General features: G+C 41.4%; 1 non-coding gene across 1 annotated transcript; it reads right to left on the bottom strand.

The window, feature by feature from the left end:
• Window positions 1-3230: 3230 nt before the first annotated feature.
• Window positions 3231-3361, bottom strand: LOC120098396 (small nucleolar RNA SNORA17). The gene has a single exon (XR_015643204.1). It is a non-coding gene; the product is annotated as a small nucleolar RNA SNORA17 (small nucleolar RNA).
• Window positions 3362-18678: the final 15317 nt, after the last annotated feature.

Genomic DNA, 18678 nt, shown 5'->3' with positions numbered 1-18678 from the left:
AGCTATACCTCTCTTGGGCATATACCCAAAAGATGCCCCAACATATAAAAAAGACACGTGCTCCACTATGTTCATTGCAGCCTTATTTATAATAGACAGAAGCTGGAAAGAACCCAGATGCCCTTCAACAGAGGAATGGATACAGAAAATGTGGTACATCTACACAATGGAATATTACTCAGCTATCAAAAACAACGACTTCATGAAATTCGTAGGCAAATGGTTGGAACTGGAAAACATCATCCTGAGTGAGCTAACCCAATCACAGAAAGACATACATGGTATGCACTCATTGATAAGTGGCTATTAGCCCAAATGCTTGAATTACCCTAGATGCCTAGAGCAAATGAAACTCAAGACGGATGATCAAAATGTGAATGCTTCACTCCTTCTTTAAAAGGGGAACAAGAATACCCTTGGCAGGGAAGAGAGAGGCAAAGATTAAAACAGAGACTGAAGGAACACCCATTCAGAGTCTGCCCCACATGTGGCCCATACATATATAGCCACCCAATTAGACAAGATGGATGAAGCAAAGAAGTGCAGACCGACAGGAGCCGGATGTAGATCGCTCCTAAGAGACAGCCAGAATACAGCAAATACAGAGGCGAATGCCAGCAGCAAACCACTGAACTGAGAATAGGACCCCCGTTGAAGGAATCAGAGAAAGAACTGGAAGAGCTTGAAGGGGCTCGAGACTCCATATGTACAACAATGCTAAGCAACCAGAGCTTCCAGGGACTAAGCCACTACCTAAAGACTATACATGGACTGACCCTGGACTCTGACCTCATAGGTAGCAATGAATATCCTAGTAAGAGCACCAGTGGAAGGGGAAGCCCTGGGTCCTGCTAAGACTGAACCCCCAGTGAACTAGACTGTTGGGGGGAGGGCGGCAATGGGGGGAGGGTTGGGAGGGGAACACCCATAAGGAAGGGGAGGGGGGAGGGGGATGTTTGCCTGGACACCGGGAAAGGGAATAACACTTGAAATGTATATAAGAAATACTCAAGTTAATAAAAAAATATAGAAAAAAAAAAAAAAAAGAAAGCAAGCTGAGCAAGCCAGGGGAAGCAAGCCAATAAGAAACATCTCTCCATGGCCTCTGCATCAGCTCCTGCTTCCTGCAGTGTGTGAGTTCCAGTTCTGACTTCCTTTTGACGAACAGCAATGTGAACGTGGAAGCTAAATAATCCCTTTCCTCTCCAACTTGTTTCTTGGTTATGATGTTTGTGAAGGAATAGAAACCCTGACTAACACATAAGGTTACTTACAGTACTGCGAGATTTCTATGTATGTGATTTTTGTTACCTAATTGGGAGATTACCAAGAGCAAACTTTGTAGATGACAAGTTCATGCCACAATGTCAAAGATCGGACTCACCTGTTATTTGGCAAGTTGTAGTACTTAAGTTCTTTGATTTGGTTTGAGTTGATTTTTTTTGTGCAGACTAGGGGGTAGGAATCTAGGTTCATTTTCTATACTTGGATATCCAGTTTTTCTCAGCTTCACTGTTTTTGAAACTTTATTGGTTCTTTGTGAATTTCACATCATCTTCCCTAAACCACCCACACACACTCCATGCTTGACCTCTTTTTTGCAACCTCTCCCCAGAGACAAAAATGTCTCATTGTGGAAGCTGTAATGTGTCACAGTATACCCTTTTGTCCACGTGTCTTTGCTTGCAAATGTTCATTGCAATGGCACGCTGTTCTGCTAGGCCTCTGTTTTCTACTACACTATCAATACTGGAACCTCACTGGGACTCCTCTCAGATGTCCTGCTGTTGGCCTGTGTCATGGGGATCCCGTTTTGGTTCTGTAGGACCAGCCCCTTCATGCTCTCAGCTGTTCAGGTGGACCAACTCAAATCTCTGGATCTGGGCCTGATAGATATCTGAGCTGGTCAGTTCTCCTGCTCTCATACATTCAAGGGCCAGCTCTACCCTGCTGGTCTGAGAAAGTGTAGGGTCTGCTCTCCCAAGTGTTGCAGCCAGTGAGGTCCATGACTTTCATGACCATAGGGCCAGCTCTCCTGCCTGGCATAGGTGGCAAGGGACAAGGGAGGGGAAGAGTGCATCCCTCTCTCATCTGTGCCACTGCCCAGCAGACGAGAGACAGGGCCAGATCTTCTGTTTTCACACCCTTGGGGCTGTCTTACCCTCCTGCCATCAGTACCAGATCTACTGTGCTACCCAGGTGAGGCAAAATGTCGGCTCTTCTGCTCTCATGACCCTGTTTGACTGTCTCCTGCTGGTGATATCTCATCCTCATCCACATCACAGGGCAGACAAGTGGCCATCTCTCCCAAGCTCAAGCCCTAGGGGCTGGCTCACTAGAGATGGTGAGGAGCACAGGTGGAAGGGTATCTCTCCTCACCACTACGTGGGAGACGGATGGCAAAGCCGGTTCTCCTGAGCTCATCTCCTTGGAGCAGGCTCACCTGCAGCACCCACAATGTGTGGAGCTCACTCTCCTACATACTTGTGTGGAGCTCACTCTCCTACATACTGCAGTCAGCTAGGAGTTGGGTCAGATCTCCTGCTCTCATGCACCCAGAGCCAATTCTCTCACAATGCCTAGGTGAGGGATGGGGTCAATTCTGCACAGCCTTCAGACATCAACATGTCCCCAAGTGGCTGGCCAGGCCAGGGACAATTCCTGGCCTTCAGTGGTAACAGACCTCTGCTGCTGCAGGGCCACCAACCCAGGAATGGCCCCTTCATAGCAGCACAGACCAGGACTCCACCATGGTCCCAGGTGGAAATCATGGGCTACTCACACCAGGCTGGCCACCACTACCCTTGAATTTCCAGTTCTGCCTTTCCTCATTGCACACACCTCCTTCTGTTTCTCTTTCTCTTCTATTTCTTCCTCGATTACTCACTCCTCTTACTGGCCCGGGGTCTCTGAGGTCATCTCAGGAGTGGTCTCAGGAGTGTTATTCCCTGCTTGGGCAGAGGTCATCTTGGGTATGGTCTGTTCTCCTCTGCCCAGGCCTGGGCAGCACCAATCTGGTAGTTGTTTCAGGCTCATTCCTTGCCTGAGCTCACCCAAGTGGTACCCTGTGAGGGTCGAAGGTCACCTGTTTAGACCTCACTCCTACCTGAAGCCCATGGTGCTTCTAGTCTCTAGATGGGGTTCTTCTAGTCTCTCTGCCCTGAGAGTCCTTGTGGACCCGAGTGGCGTTGGACTTGTGGTGATCTCAGGCTCACTTTTTTTTCCCAGAGAATTTTAGGCTACTAGGCATTCAGAAGTTCACAGGTCAGAACTCTTAAGCATAGACTTAACCTCTCTCCTCTCTGCCACCTTCTAATGCACAGGAAACAGCAGCCATGCGGGCCAATCCTGTACCAGCAGGCTCAGCTCGCTTTTTATTGTTGCTGCTGCTTGTAACAAGGTTTCCTTACACTGTTCAGGCTAGCTTGAACTCAAATCCTCCTGTCTCAGCCTCCCAGCAGCTGGCCTCTCTGCACCATTCTTTAAAGAGAAAGCTTTTTTACCAAGGCATATATTTTTCATCTTTTGAAATAATCCGGTGGATATAACACATGGTCTTATCTCTCCATACTACCTCCCTGGTCAGTACTACTAGTGAAAGTACCGGAGTGTCTTTGCGCAATGGATGTGCGGTATAACTTTAGTTCAGGCATAGGGCACCCCTAGCATTTCTTTATCATGCTTTTTTCTCTTTAAGGTTTTATGTTTGTTTGTGGGGAAGGGACTTCTGATCTTCTGATACGAGCTTTGGGATTGCCTTTTCTCCCTCTGAAAAAGAACGCAATTGTAATTTTTGATGTGACTGGCACTTTACAAAGCAATACAAAATATCTTAGTTCATAGACAAATGAGTATCAAAATGACATTGACAGTCTATCTCACACCAGTCAAAATAGCTGTCCCAAGAAAACAAGATATTAGCAGTGATACAAGGAAAAGGGAATCCTTAACCTCTATTGATGGGAACTTTAAATTCATATGCACACTGAGAAAAATCAATATGAAAATTAAAAAAGAAAACTAAAACAAGGACTGGAGAAATAGCTCAGTGGTTAGGAATTCAGTTCCTAGCATCCGTGTCAGGTAGCTCACAACTTCATCTCCAGACAATCAATGCCTTCCTCTAGCCTTTATACTCGAACCCCTGACCACACACACACACACACACTAAATAAATAAAAGTAATTCTTGAAATGTATTAAAAGTTTAAAACTATATGCTTGTAACAATAATGAATGAAATGAATGAATGAATGAATAAGTAAATGAGTGAAAAAGGAGAACATGAATTTGAAAGAGAACATAAGGTATATATAGGAAGGTTCTAATAGAGGAAATGAAAGGGGTTGATGGTGCAATTACATTATAACCTCAAAGAATGAAAGATGTAATAAATTACAATAATATAAGTTATACTCTAACTAACACCTGATCTGGTGACACCAGTCCTGGGTTTATAGCCAAAGGGTTTCAGGTAGTAAACAGTGGAGATACAGGGAAACACATGCTTTTTGCAGTACTGTTCAGCCACAATAGCTAAATCACAGGATTGCCCTAGGTGTCTGTGGCTGAATGGGTAGATAATGGAAATGAGGCACCTACACACAAAGGAAAGCCGTTGGCCATTACAAAACACAAAGTCCTGTTCTTCATAGGAAAACAGATGGAACCAGGAGTCACCATGTAAAACAAAATCAGCCCAGACTTGGAACACAAATTTCAGTTGGTGTTTGTTGTGTAGAGGCTTAAAAAAACCAAAAGACTGAAAGTGGAAGGATGGCTCTGGAACACACACAGGAAGTCAGCCAGAAGGCAGGTAACTCAGGTCTTAGGATATAGCTAATATAAGATAAATATAAATATATAATATAAACTATAAACATAAATTATACATATGAAAATGTCATACTGAAACCTGATTTTGTTCAATTTATATATGCTAATAAAGAAACTTCTCTTAAAATCACAAAGTATTCACAATTATACAGAATTCACTGAAAGTACACACAAAAGACTTAAACACAAGCTCGAAGTCTGTTTTGTGGCTAACGTACATAGGCTCCCAGAGCATGTTTTTTTATTTATTGCTTAGAACATAACAATTTTATTTAGATTGTAATACCTAGAAGATCTTCCATAATAAAACAATACATAAGAGCTGAAGGGGCTTGCAACCCCATAAGAACAACAATGCCAACCAACCAGAGCTCCCAAGGACTAAACCACTATCGAAAGACTATACATGGACTGACCCAGGACTCCAACTGAATATGTAGCAGAGAATAGCCTTGGGACATCAGTGGAAGGGGAAGCCCTTGGTCCTGCCAAGGTTGAACCCCCAGTGCAGGGGATTGTTGGGGGGGTAAGGGGGGTGAATGAGGGGAACATCCATATGGGGAAGGGGGAGGGGATGGGGGTTTATGGACAGGAAACTGAAACCGGGAAAGGGAATAATATTTGAAATGTAAATAAAGAAATATATCTAATAAAAGAATAAAATTTCCAAAAAATAATACATTAGATTTATCTTTTTAAAAATAAAAGGCTCGTGGATGGGGGAGCACCCTCATGGAGGTAGGAGGTGGGGAGATGGGATGGGAAATGTTTTGAGGGGAAACTGGGAAAGGATAACACTTGGAAATGTAAATAAGAAAATATCCAATAAAAGAAAAGAAAAGGAGAAAATAAAATAAAAAGCTCATTTGATGATTTTCCAACAAAATGAGAAAAACATTTTTATAGATCTATATAAAAATTTATAGAAAGATGAACTTTTCAAGATTTTTAGATTATTCTATCTTTTACTGTTTTATCATATGAAAATTTGTGAAAAATGGACATTCATACATTTCTAACAATTCTTGAGGTAGCTCATTAGAATTAAGAATGGGAACAGTGTAGCTTAAAAACCATCGAGGTAATTTGTTTTGTGTGTATGAGGGACTGCTGGCAAGCAAGCATGCGCACCATGTATTGTCATGAATGTACGTGCACTGGTGCCTAAGAAATCTGAAATAGGAATTCAGATTCCCTGAGCCTGTAATTCCCAGTGGCTGTAAACCACCAGGCGGGTGCTAGGAACTGATTGTGGATCCTCTACGAGTGGAGTGAGCGGTCCTAAACTACTGAACTCTCTCTCCAGCTCTATCTGTGAAATCTTTACGTTTTACTCATGACTAGAGATAAGAAATAAGATTAGAATTCAGGCAAAACTCTCTTGTCTGCACACAATTTTTCTCTTGGATAAATCTGCTAGATAGGCTTAAGTTTTTAACTAATTGCATGTGTTTAAAGTGCTTTGAATTTAAAATCAAACAATTGTGAGAGCACGCTATTTAAGCAATGCAACAGTAATAATTCTTAAGATACTCATAAAGTGAATTATACAAACAGAAAATGTAGAAAGCCAGAAATAAAGGGACCACAGAAAGAGGTTCATTGTTCACATCAGAAAGCACGTAAAACATGAGTAAGTCCAGTGATTCAGCTCTTAACAAGGTAATTATGGCATTGACAAGCTCAATGAGAATTCAGAATGTAAGAGACACTGGGCAAATTTCCCACTAGATTCTCAAAATTGCCAAAACCACTGCACGCCAACTCCAGTAATTAAATAAGGCACAGTTTATGGAGAGTGTTCAAAGGATTCCAGCATAAGGTGCTATAAACAATGAGGACATTAAGAAATTGATAGTATTTGTCCCAGAGAAGACATGGTGTAAGAGGTAGAACTATCATGTGGCCAGAAAATAAAGTCCTCTGTAAAAACAAAGCATTTTTTGTTTTAAAAATAATTTGAGTATTTTGCATTTTGATCATATTCAACCCCTTATTCAGATCCATACCCTCTCCCCTACCCATTTATCACTACGTCTTAATTTTTTTAAGATCAATTTGTGCTGCCCAGAATTGTGCCCTCCCACTGGAGACAACTTAACAGGGGCTGTACTCAGAGAAACTATCTCTTCCTCTTCCAGAAGCTAACAATTGCCAATATCTTCAATGCTGGGGCTGGGATTGTGTTCTAATCCTTTTTTCACACTGGGATTTAGTCTGGCTCCGGCTTGCCCAGGTTTGTATGTGCTGCTGTAGCTGCTGTACGTTCTGATGTGAGATGCCCTGCTGTGTCCAGATGATAATGTTTCCTTGGCATCATCTCTGGCTCCTACACTCTTTCTGCTCCCTCATCCACAATGATCCCCGAGGCTTGGCTGGGAGAGGTGTGTGGTGTGTAAGGTCTCTGTATGGCTGAGAATTCTGTAGTCTCTTATTCTCTGCACTTTGGCTTGCCATGTAGATCATTGCATTGATCACCATCCATTGCAAAATAGAATCTTCTCAAATGAACGTTAAGACATGCATTCATTTGTGAGTATAATGGTATGGTCCCCTTTTTAGACAAACAAATGAAACACTTTTATAATGGAAACAATACTGGATTTCAGAGTAAATCAAGTGTGGAAAAAAAAAGTCCTGGCTTTATTAGTAACTGCCTGACTTTGGGAAGTGAATTCATGTTGCCTAGTTGCTGCGTATGTAAAATAGGGATAAGATATAAGTTCACGTATCACTGTAAGACGTAGTGAGGGGATGTAGATGTACATGAAATAGCAAATTTCCAGATAGAGAAGAACAAAGCAGAGCAAGGAAAAATCATGGCAAAAACCAAAGATGTGCCACTGGCATCCTCTGACATCCCTTCACTGGGTTAAGAAGTTATTTCTGAATCTCTACTGCATAAGTTCAGATCTCTACTACATCAATCCCTGGTGTGTGACCGACCCTCAGCTAGTTGTTTAGATTTCTTCACTTGTGTTACCAGATTAAACTCAGATTGGTCTTTCCGATCTCATGGGGATTGTGTTAGTTAACTACAGTGAAAAATACTTACAGTTCCTCAGAGGACTTCTTCCTTTGTTTAGTAGCTTTCATTGGTCAGGATCTTGCTATGGAGACCAGGCTGGAGATGTCCTCCCAAGTACTGGTGTAACAGCCGTCTGCCTCCATCTTTATTCCAGACACTAGTGTTTGATTTTTCCTTCCCTCCCCTTTCCTTTCTAATAGTCTGTTCACACTTCTATCCATTCGTCACACGTGTTCTTACATTTAGATACAATTTCAAAGAAATAGTTTATGATCTGGTTTGTAATTGTTGATTTGGAATCACTACAAATCATGATTCTTTAATGAATTGTCCATGGATCAAGTCGTCCTATCTTTCCTTTACATTCAACACTTTCTAATAACCCAGGATTGACGACCTTCGCCTCTAATTTGTTTTTGTGACTAATGTAGTTAATTACACTCACCATCACTATTCTACCAACAACAACTTCCTGACCGCTATAAAAAAATATGCACACTTATTATGCCCGGAATGTTTACTAGGCTAAGAAATTGTAGCTTGTTTAGCCAGTTATTAATGATGGAGCTAGCAGTGATCACCTTGTTTTCCAGCAGGCAAGGTTTCACATAACATCTTCATGTCCTTTTGAACAAGCTTCGTAAGTTGCGTGCAGCATCGTGAAGTGCTTTAGTATTTTCATCTCATTGATTTCAGAATCCTCTCTTCATGATAAATTCTTGTTCTAAATAAATCCATTGGGCTGGAGAGATGGCTCAACGGTTAAGAGCACTGACTGTTCTTTCCAAGGTCCTGAGTTCAATTCCCAGCAGCCACATGGTGGCTCACAACTGTCTCTAGTGTGATTTGATGCTGTCTTCTGGCATGCAGGTGTACATGCAAAAAGAGCACGCATGCACATTAAATAAATAAATAATTCCTTCAAAACAAATCCATTGATTTTGGCAATAAATGCTAAGTAGGAGAAAGGGTTCATAAGAATGGAACGAGTCTTAGATCTAGACATTTCCCAAGTGAAAGATTTTTCTAAGAATGCACATGTTCTAGGAAATACCGAATGCACAATAAACATAAAATGTGACTAATGCACAGTATTTGATGAAATGCTTATTATAATAACTTTGAAATAATCAGATTGATACTGTAAGTTACGGATAATGCCGACATTGTCAAAGTTTCATGGCATTGCACGCCACTATATATTAATCAGATGGTCTGTATGGAAGTGCATGCTGGAAATCCCAGTTTTCAGGAGGATGAGGCAGGAGGATTGCTGCAACTTCTAAGCTAGGCTGAGTCAAATAGTAAATACCATCCCTGACAGAGATAATATAAAGTGAGGACTTGTCTCTAAATAAATATTACTTGGTATGGGGAGAACAATTAGACACCTAGTAAGTTTGAAAATATTTGTTTTACAATTTATTTAAAATACTTGGGGAAACTCTTGGGGGTCTGTGTGATAATAAGGGAATATGCCACCCAGGCAGCAGGTTTCTCTGTGCAGTCATCAGTATGTTCAAATAGGAAATACAGATAGTGTCATGGTATATTAATTAGGTAGGATGTTCATACAAGGTTCAGAATAAAGATTCTGGATAGAATCTTAAAACATGGATAGATCTTGAAATGTTAAGAAAAAATTTCAGAATGTGAGACTTTTGGAAATATAAAATAATATGTTGGTAACAGTTGAATCTATGTATTGGAAATATAAAATTACAAGCTGTTTACATTGTGAAACCTGAGATAGAGTTTATTTTGGTGGAAAGGAGGACATGCCATATAAACTGAGCCTAATGGAGAAATGGGGTAATTTAACAACTTTTCCTATGTTTTATTTTCCCACACAATCATAAACAATCATAAAAGCCATCTATGTTGGCATACACTGGGTAGGAAATATCCCTGAAAGGCCCAAGTGTTGCCCTTGGTCCTTAGGTATAGAAGCTTTAATACCCAACTTGGGTATAATACATTCTTGCATTTGTACATGGGTACACTTACTTCTTTCAAGATGAAATGTGTATAAAAGGAAAATGACCAGAATCAGCAGGTCATTTTTCAGTGACAGGATCCCAGGGGAGACGGACCTGGTGATCAGGGATAAGGAAGAATGAATAGGTGGGCTCAGAGTCTTGTTGACCTATATCTTATACGAGGTAAATTATTTAGAAATTATATGGCATCTTATATACTATTTCCAGGGGGGAAATGGGACAGTGACATCAAAAAAAAACTATTATAAAGTGGGATGCAATTAGGTGGAGGCTAATTAAACAATGTTGCTCCAGAAAAACGCAGACTCTCTGAATAATATCATAAACTGAGCACACAATGCCCTTGGGACTGATAACTGCATCCCCTTAGGGTGGGAAAGTTGAGTTCTAAGGATCTGAGGCAACAGTTCGACTGAAGCCCCAGCTCCAGGCCATTACTGGATCTGCCAAGCATATTTCTGATTTTAGAGATAGACCAATGTTCCTTCTCCATACATCAGGGCCTCTGTGATAGCCTTAGTTCAACCTAACCCCCAGCAAAAGGAAACACAATTTTGTAACTTTTGAATTAATTACTCTTCTAAATGAGATGTTAACCTAAGTCTAAATATCTAAGTAGAATATAGAAATATATAGTTCATTTTCAAACATATTTGATGGCATTATGGACATAACTATCCCTTATATTGGTAAACCAGGAAATTTCATTTTTCTTTTTAAAAGTGTTTTTTTCTTTCTCATTAAATGTGGGCAGAACAGAATTGGCCTATGGTTCTTAAGCCTCCAAGTCACCTGGAAGTCATTCTATGCTTAACATCTGAGCATGGGCCCCGGTTATGCATCGCATCATCTGGGGATAGATCCCAAACACTTCTTCCCCATATTGCTGTAGGCACGAATAGATCCAAGTGGGTTTAGTAATTAGTTTTATCTTGGAAATCTATCACCAAATGTCTTCACAAGTCCCCTTCTTCCTGAGTATTTTATTTTAGAGGTTAATTGGTTCCGAATGGGACCAGAACTTAATTCTTTCTCAGAGAGGGATGGGAAGATGGTGGCAGAAAAGGCTTTCAATTTGTAAGGGGGTGGGGGTGGGGGTTCTTCAAGTCTCACTCAGCATGAAGTTGACCTGGCCTGGCGTCTGAGGTGGCCCACAGTGCTCAAAGCACAGGTCCTCCTAAGTCCCTACTCCTAAGTCCCTTTTCTGCACAACACACCAGTGTTCCCACCATTGTTGAGTATTGCGATTTCTTTCCCCCTTTGGTCTTTAAGAATGTCAGGAAGAGCTTGGGCTTTCAGCTGCCAGTAAACCGAAACTGACCGCCATTTTGTTTGATAAAGCTTCATGTGTCTGCAAAAAAGTTACCAGTATGCAGATGCCCTGGCTGTGAATCACAATATTCCTTGTCTTTCATTTGCAGATGAATATCACAAAGAAAAAAAAAAGAATCCCTTTTTTTTTCTGTGTCTCAAACATGTTTCTCTGTGAGGCTGGCCTCACAACTGTTAGAACCACACTCCTCAGGTGTTTGCTTCTATGACTATCAATGTCATCCCAGCAGTATCTCCTGACAACTTCTCATATATATCTCCCATGGAGCATACATTTAGACCCTAGAACAAGGAGAGCAACAGAAAAGAAAATGTCAGGAAAGATGTTCCTGTGGTAAAATCCGATGCCAATAAAGACTGGGTCTGAAGAAGCAGCCCTCATGTAAATGCCTGTGCTTAGATACTGTCTTCAACACGAATTGACAGAAGCAATATAAGCAAACATCATGGGTGGACATGTCGGTGACTTCAGTGCCAAAGCGAGCATGGTAAGAAGAGAAGACAGCAGAGAAAAGTTTACTATTTAAAGCAGCTAAGGTCATTATTTCCTAAGCAGGACCCTACTCTGTGAACCAGAGGAACCTGGCCACATTTTGTGGAATACTTAGCCCAAGATCATGATTGGAATCCATGTTTGAAGGTAAGAGTGGAAGGCAAGAGTGCCTCTGCCTTCTGTGGTCTCTGACCTCCTGACTTACTCCTTTGTATCTGTGCTGCTGTGCACAGGAGCACCCATGCGCATGGCTGTATGTTCACATAGCATTAGATATGTGGAGGCCAGAGGTCAGCCTTTCTCTTGTTTCTCGAATGCCATCCTATTTTTATTTTTGAGTCAGAGGCAGTGTAAAACTACAGGTACCATTATCTGCTGGACACAACCAGGCAGCTGCTCATAATGAACTCAGGGTGGTTTCAACAGCATATCCAAAACTGGTGCAAGCCCAGGCTAGACCAAATCCCAGCAAGGAGAGAGGAGTTGGGACTTGGGCACATAATCCCAGCTCTAAACTTTGGAGATACTGACAATTGGTAGCTACTGAGACACACACACACACACACACACACACACACACACACACACACGAGAGAGAGAGAGAGAGAGAGAGAGAGAGAGAGAGAGAGAGAGAGAGAGAGAGAGAACTAATTAACTAGGCTAGGCTAGCTAGCAAGCACATCCCAGAGATTCCTTTGTCTCTGCCTCCCCAGAACCAGCAGAAACCACCTACTACCATACCTGGTATATTTTTCTGTGGGCACTCATGCTGGTGAAGCAAGATCTTTAAAATGGAGCCATCTCCCAAGTCCCTACCATTTCTTTCATAGCTGAACACTTGCCCCTGAACTATGTCCTGATACATGCTTCATTTCCATCCTCAAGTCTGCTGCTAGCCTCAGCCTTGTCTGATTGAAGTCTTCATCTGCTTCTGGCTCCTACATTTACACAACATTTCTTTCTGCTGCCCTTATAATTAGAAACAGAGTAGACATCATCCTGCAACAATGATAAGGACTGATGCTCTTGGGTCCCAGCCTGGTTTGAAGATCAAAGAAAGAGCTCATATAAGGTTTCTAGTACTATGGGAATGTGTGTCTGGATATAGTCTGTAAACATTTGTTGCATGGGTGCAGGGTTTCACTTGTATTCTTTTGGTCTTGCACAACCCCAATATTTTTGAAACACATTTTTATTGTTCTAAATATATGTTATACATGAAAAAACTCAAATTATGTTGTTTTATTTCAAATCTACATAACCTTATTCTTTATAAGAATATTTCTGTGCCTTAAAATATTGTATTTCTTGGGGCTGTAGAGATGGCTCAATGGTTAAGAGCACTGACTGCTCTTTCAGAGGTCCTGAGTTCAAGTCCCAGCAACCACATGGTGGCTCACAACCATCTGTAATGGGATCAGATGCTGTCTTCTGGTGTGTCTGAAGACAGCCGTATAACTCATATTCATAAAATAACTAAATCTTTAAAGTATTTCATTTTTATCTACCTTATTCATAGCATGTGTTACTAAGTTAATAGGGAAAATGTGTAAAAGAACTGATTTCCTCCTCCCCGAGACGGGTGATATGAGTTTTAGAAATTTCGTTTGACATACAATGGAGAGAAATTTCCCAACAAGGATAGTAAAACAAGTTTCCAATAGTGGTAGAATTCTCAGAAGTCTGTGAATTCTTAAAAGGGCTTTTGTGTTTGATGTTTGTTTGCTTGTTTGTTTGAAACATTGGAGATCAAATGTGATGCCCAAATCTTCTTAGATGCGCAATCTTCCACTGCAGAGCAACCAACTTACCAAAGGCTACACTCTTAAAGAAACTCTCTCTCTCTCTCTCTCTCTCTCTCTCTCTCTCTCTCTCTCTCTCTCTCTCTCTCTCTCTGTCTCAGTAACTACCAATTGCCAGTATCTCCAGAGCTTAGAGCTGGGATTGTGTGCCCAACTCCCAACTCCTCTCTCTTTGCTGGGATTTGGTCTAGCCTGGGCTTGCACAGGTTTTGACTATGCTATTGAAACCATTATGAGTTCATTATGAGTGGCTGCCTGGTTGTGTCCAGCAGACAACGGTCCCTGTAGTTATTCACTGTCTCTGACTCTTACATTCTGCCTCGTCTTCTGCAATGATCACTTGTGGTGCATATTTCACCTTCAAGGCTGAGCACTGTGCATCTCTTATTCATTGCACCCTGGCTGCTTGTGTGTCAGCAAATTAAACACCCTTTCCTGCAAGGCGAAGGGTCTAAGATGAGGATGACAGATTCACTGACTTGTGGGTATTACAACTCAGAGTCAGTTTAACACGATGCCCGCTTAGCAGTAGAATGGTAAGTTCTCCTTAGGGACATGAGCTACCCAGCCACGGGTTCTTAGGCCAATGATGGAGTCAGCTGTGGGTTTCAGCCTGGGTAATCTTGAAGGAGTAGAAAGTTGCTGTGGAAGGCTATTACCACCTGCTGGCACTTTCACTTTAGGGAATGTGAGAGATCAGAATGATAACAGCATTTCCTTTTTTAAATTTAGTGCACTGGTCACCAGAGTCCCTCCCCACTGATAAATACACTGCTAATATGAAAAGAAGAATCAGCCAAAAGGCCTCAGAGAATGGGGGGATTGAGGCAAAGATTATTTAAATGCATACTATTAAAGGAGACAATAAGTAAGATATCTTCGGACAAGAGACTCCTCTATAAACAAGCATGTTCTTGCCTGAAGAGAACGCAATGCCATCAACACCCTCAACACTGTGACATTGCCAGTGCCTTGATTCTTGTTCATTTTATTCCACACTTGGTATGTGATGAATATTGGAGCCTCATTGGAACTGAGGCTCAAACCAACATGTAACATTAAAGACAGCACCCATCAGGCTGCAGAGATGGCTCGGCAGCTAACGGTGCGTGTTTCTCTTGCAGAGGACTGGGGTTTGGGTCCCAGTACCAACATGGTGGTTCATACGTGTCTGTAACTTCAGTTTCAGAGAATCTGATGCCCTCTTCTGTCTTCTGGTAGCATCAGGCATACACTTGGTATACATACATGTGTGTATTCAGACATTATTAAACATAAAATTAAGCATAATGTAATAAATACAAAAGTACCTCGATGTTTTGGTGGCTCAGCGACAAGTTTCCTTTGGGAAACTTTTAGCCAAAGTCAGGTGGCTTCAGTGATATTGACAAAACCAGACCCGATGCTTGCCCGTGGACCACAGGGCATCAGCCAGTGTAGCACGAGGCCCATCATGCATCAGCAAGTAGGTGCTTGAAATGACCACACATATGCCATGCTTTTGCTTTGCAGGGACGGTTTGGGTTGACTAACATTTGAAATGACAGCATGTTTCACACCGCTGTTCATCTTATCCCCCATTTCTCCCCTCAGTCTTTATTTCTATCACATGTTAGTCAAGGCCTCTGGGGAAATGAGTCTGGAAAGCCATGCAAAGAAATTCAAACATCTATCTTCAGAACTAAAACCTACAGCAGAGCAATGCAAGGACATAAATGATTATGATAATTGAGTAATTAAGTGGCAAACAAACAAAAAAATAAAACCAGCTACAGCTACAATCAAACCAGTCTGGAACCACTGTACCACTGTGGACAATTCTTACAGATTAGCAGATGTCAGGAGAGGTTTGAATAAACGGGACTTTTCACAAACCAGACAGAATACTGCTTTGAATGCCAAGGCTGTTTCTAGCTGTGTAGCTGTAGGTTAGAAAATGACAAAGGCTAGTAAATAAAATAACTCTGCTTTAAATATGAATGTATGTATTTGCAATATATACATATATGTTCATTCACATGCAGATATACATACACACATAATATATGTATTATGTTTATACATATGCACACATATACACATATATACACACATATATACATATATATTCACACACACACATATATATATATATAAGTATATATATATTTGCAGTGTAAAACCTGGAATTAAGAGTCATGGTACACCTTGTATAAATATATAAGTATATAAACAACATAAGCCGTAACACATGTTAGGCACATGTGTTCACACCACTTATTTGTCTGACCTTCACCATTACAAATTGTCTTGAGTTGCTGCTGGATCTTAGTATTCAAGCCTCCTGAGCGTTTGTGAATCCATAAAGACTCCTCCACATGGTGGCGCTCTGGTCGTGTCTTTAGTGAAATTGCTTGCTTTTTTTTTTTTTCTTTCTTCCTTATTTATTTTATTTTTTCATAAAAATGGCTGTTCAAACTATGAGGATACTAATCAACAACAACATCAACAATAACAACAACAACAACAACAACGGATCCAGTCCTCAGGTGACTCCAATCCTAGAGAAAATAATGTTCCCTCTCCCTTCTCCTGTATCATTTGTCTCCTGCCTTATAAGCTTGGGGAGGATCTTTACTATATTACTTATTTATTCACTTATTCACTTATTTACTTATTTATCTGATGCATTTGCAGCCACCAGGATGCACAAGTGAAGGGCTGGCAAATCCTGCCTCATTCTGCACAACAGGAGGCTGCTTTAATGACATTACTGATGCCTTCTTGTTACTGCTCTTGCTGCCCATTCAGGAAGCTTGCCCAGGGGACTCTTGGCTCTCCTTTCTCCCTGCTTCCCACCAACGTAAAGTGAGAAATGTGACTGTCACACAAGGGAAAATGCATGGGCTCACGAGATGAGGATGTTTAAACTTCAAATCTCACAAAGCAAATTCTCCTAGAATGGAGAATGATCTAGATTCTTTTTTTTTCCCTGAGAGAGCTTATCTAACAGTGGAGGAAGGGTCTGACTATGGACATTTGGAGAAAAGATTGGCTATGAAACAGAACGTTTGCAGAAGGTGGTCGCCTGTCAGCGACTCATGTTAAGGCAGAACATTCAGCTAAGTTATTCAAGGTGCATTTTTTTTAGTAAAATATAAGCCTATTAATTTCTCCGTGAAATTAATTTCTCTACCTGAAGTGTTTCAGATTTCTACTGTGGTATAGCAGGATTTACGAATCTCATGACTTAGCAATTACTCCTGTAACGGTCCATAGACCAAATACGCAGTAGCTCAGGAGGGTAAGCATGGCAGGTTCGGGAGGCTGTCCACTGTGCTGAAGACTCGGTGTGGAATATGCCGGCGATGAAGTCAACATGATTTCTTGCTCAATGGGTGTTGGGAAGATTCCTTCTTGGTGGGTCACAAGACCCAGTTCCACATGTTTCTGTTAGCTGTCAGCCTGAGGTCAGTCTGTCCCTCATTGGCCACACCCACCTCCTGACCATGTGGCACCTAAGAGGTCATCCACTGAGTGCTTATGCATCTCCCAGGTCAGCCCAAGGACATTGTCTGACCAGCCTGAGTTAAGACCCGTCTCTTAACTGACTCTTAGAGATGATTTTGTCAGACCTGAAGATCTCTCTGTTCCTTAAAATCAACCGACGGGGGTCCTTAACCATATCTACAGAAGCCCTTCATCACAAACTCCAAGTTAGCATTCTAATGAATGACTAGGGAGAACGTGTGTATCTACTGGAAAGAAACATGTGATCTCAAAATAGCTACTTTCTCACAGCTTTAGCCCTTCACTGCTGTTTTGATGTAAATACAGAGTAAAGCTCGGAAGACTTTTCTTTGCAGAGAGGGGAGGTTAAATATCTATCTATCTATCTATCTATCTATCTATCTATCTATCTATCTATGCATGTATGCATGCATGTATGTATTTGTATGCTATGGCACAAGTGTGGATGTCTGGATAACTTTTTCCATCATGAGAGTCCCAGGGATTGACCTCCAGTCGTCAGGCTTGGCAGTAAGTGCCTTTACCTAGTGAGGTATTTAACTTGTCTAGTTTTGTTAATTTCAAACAAGGACAAACTCATTATGCAGCTCTGACTAGCTTTATCATACTCCTTACATATCACTGGCTACCTTTAAATTTGTGATCCCCCTGCCTCTGCATTCCCTGGGCTGGGGTCATAAGACTGTATCACAACACTTGATAGACTACAGCTTTCCATCGCCTTGCTTTTGTGAGTTGGTGTGAACTGGAGGAGAAGGCACAACTGTAGTGCTGGAATTCTGAGGAGGGTAGAGGGGGTTCAGAAACAGCACAGATTCCCCATGGGAGAGGCTTTTAGTTTCTAGCACTTGTGATTTCCAGATGGGCCTCACTGATCCAAGCCCTCAGCTTTCACCAGGATAAAATGAAATGAGGGAAATAAGAATAGGAATTGGTGAGTTGGTGATAGCATTACTTTTTATATAAGTCACTGCCTTTTGTTAATCAGATTAGAATGCCGGCCCTCTTCAGCAACCGTGAGTGCTAGACTATCCCCATGGGCAGAAAATTTGTGTGTTTATCCATGACTCATCTTAGAAAACAAGATTTTTTTATAAAGTGAATAAATAAAAAAATAAAATTAAATTTGAAAAAACACCCAAGATTTTTCCATTTTATGCCTGTCTGGCAGCTTTGTCTACATGAATGCCTGTGAACTACACGCATGTGGTACTTACAGAGGCCAGAAAAGGGCACATCTCATGCATTGCGACTTGAGTTGTAGGCTGACATCTTGTACTGGAAACCGAACACAGGTCCTCTGTAAGGACAGCAAGTACTCTTTACCGCTGAGCAGTCTCTCCAGTCCCATAACTCACACTGTAAGACAGAATGTAATAATGCAGGCCATCTTTATGTCCAGGTCAGGACTTGGCTAATAAATATGACATCATCATCCTCAGGTAGAAGGATAGAACCTTCTAGAGGAGAGAAGAAAACCTCTCCATTATGAGAACAGCAGGCTCCAAGTTCTTCAAATGTCTACTCTACTTCCCATTACTTTGCTTTGATCATCAAGAACCTTGCATGCGTTTTCAACTTTCCAGTTAGGTTACACCCTTCATGTCCTGGCTCCCAGGAGTGATGGGACTGACTGCTTAGAGGAGTCAGGTGTTACCTTGATGTTGTAGTGGCTGTC

The sequence above is a fragment of the Rattus norvegicus genome, chromosome 18 (assembly GCF_021556685.1).
Source record: "Rattus norvegicus strain SHRSP/BbbUtx chromosome 18, alternate assembly SHRSP_T2T, whole genome shotgun sequence".
In the NCBI taxonomy this organism is placed as follows: Eukaryota; Metazoa; Chordata; class Mammalia; order Rodentia; family Muridae; genus Rattus; species Rattus norvegicus.
The sequence above is the reverse complement of the archived record's forward strand: the minus strand, read 5'-3'. Positions and strand labels throughout refer to the sequence as shown.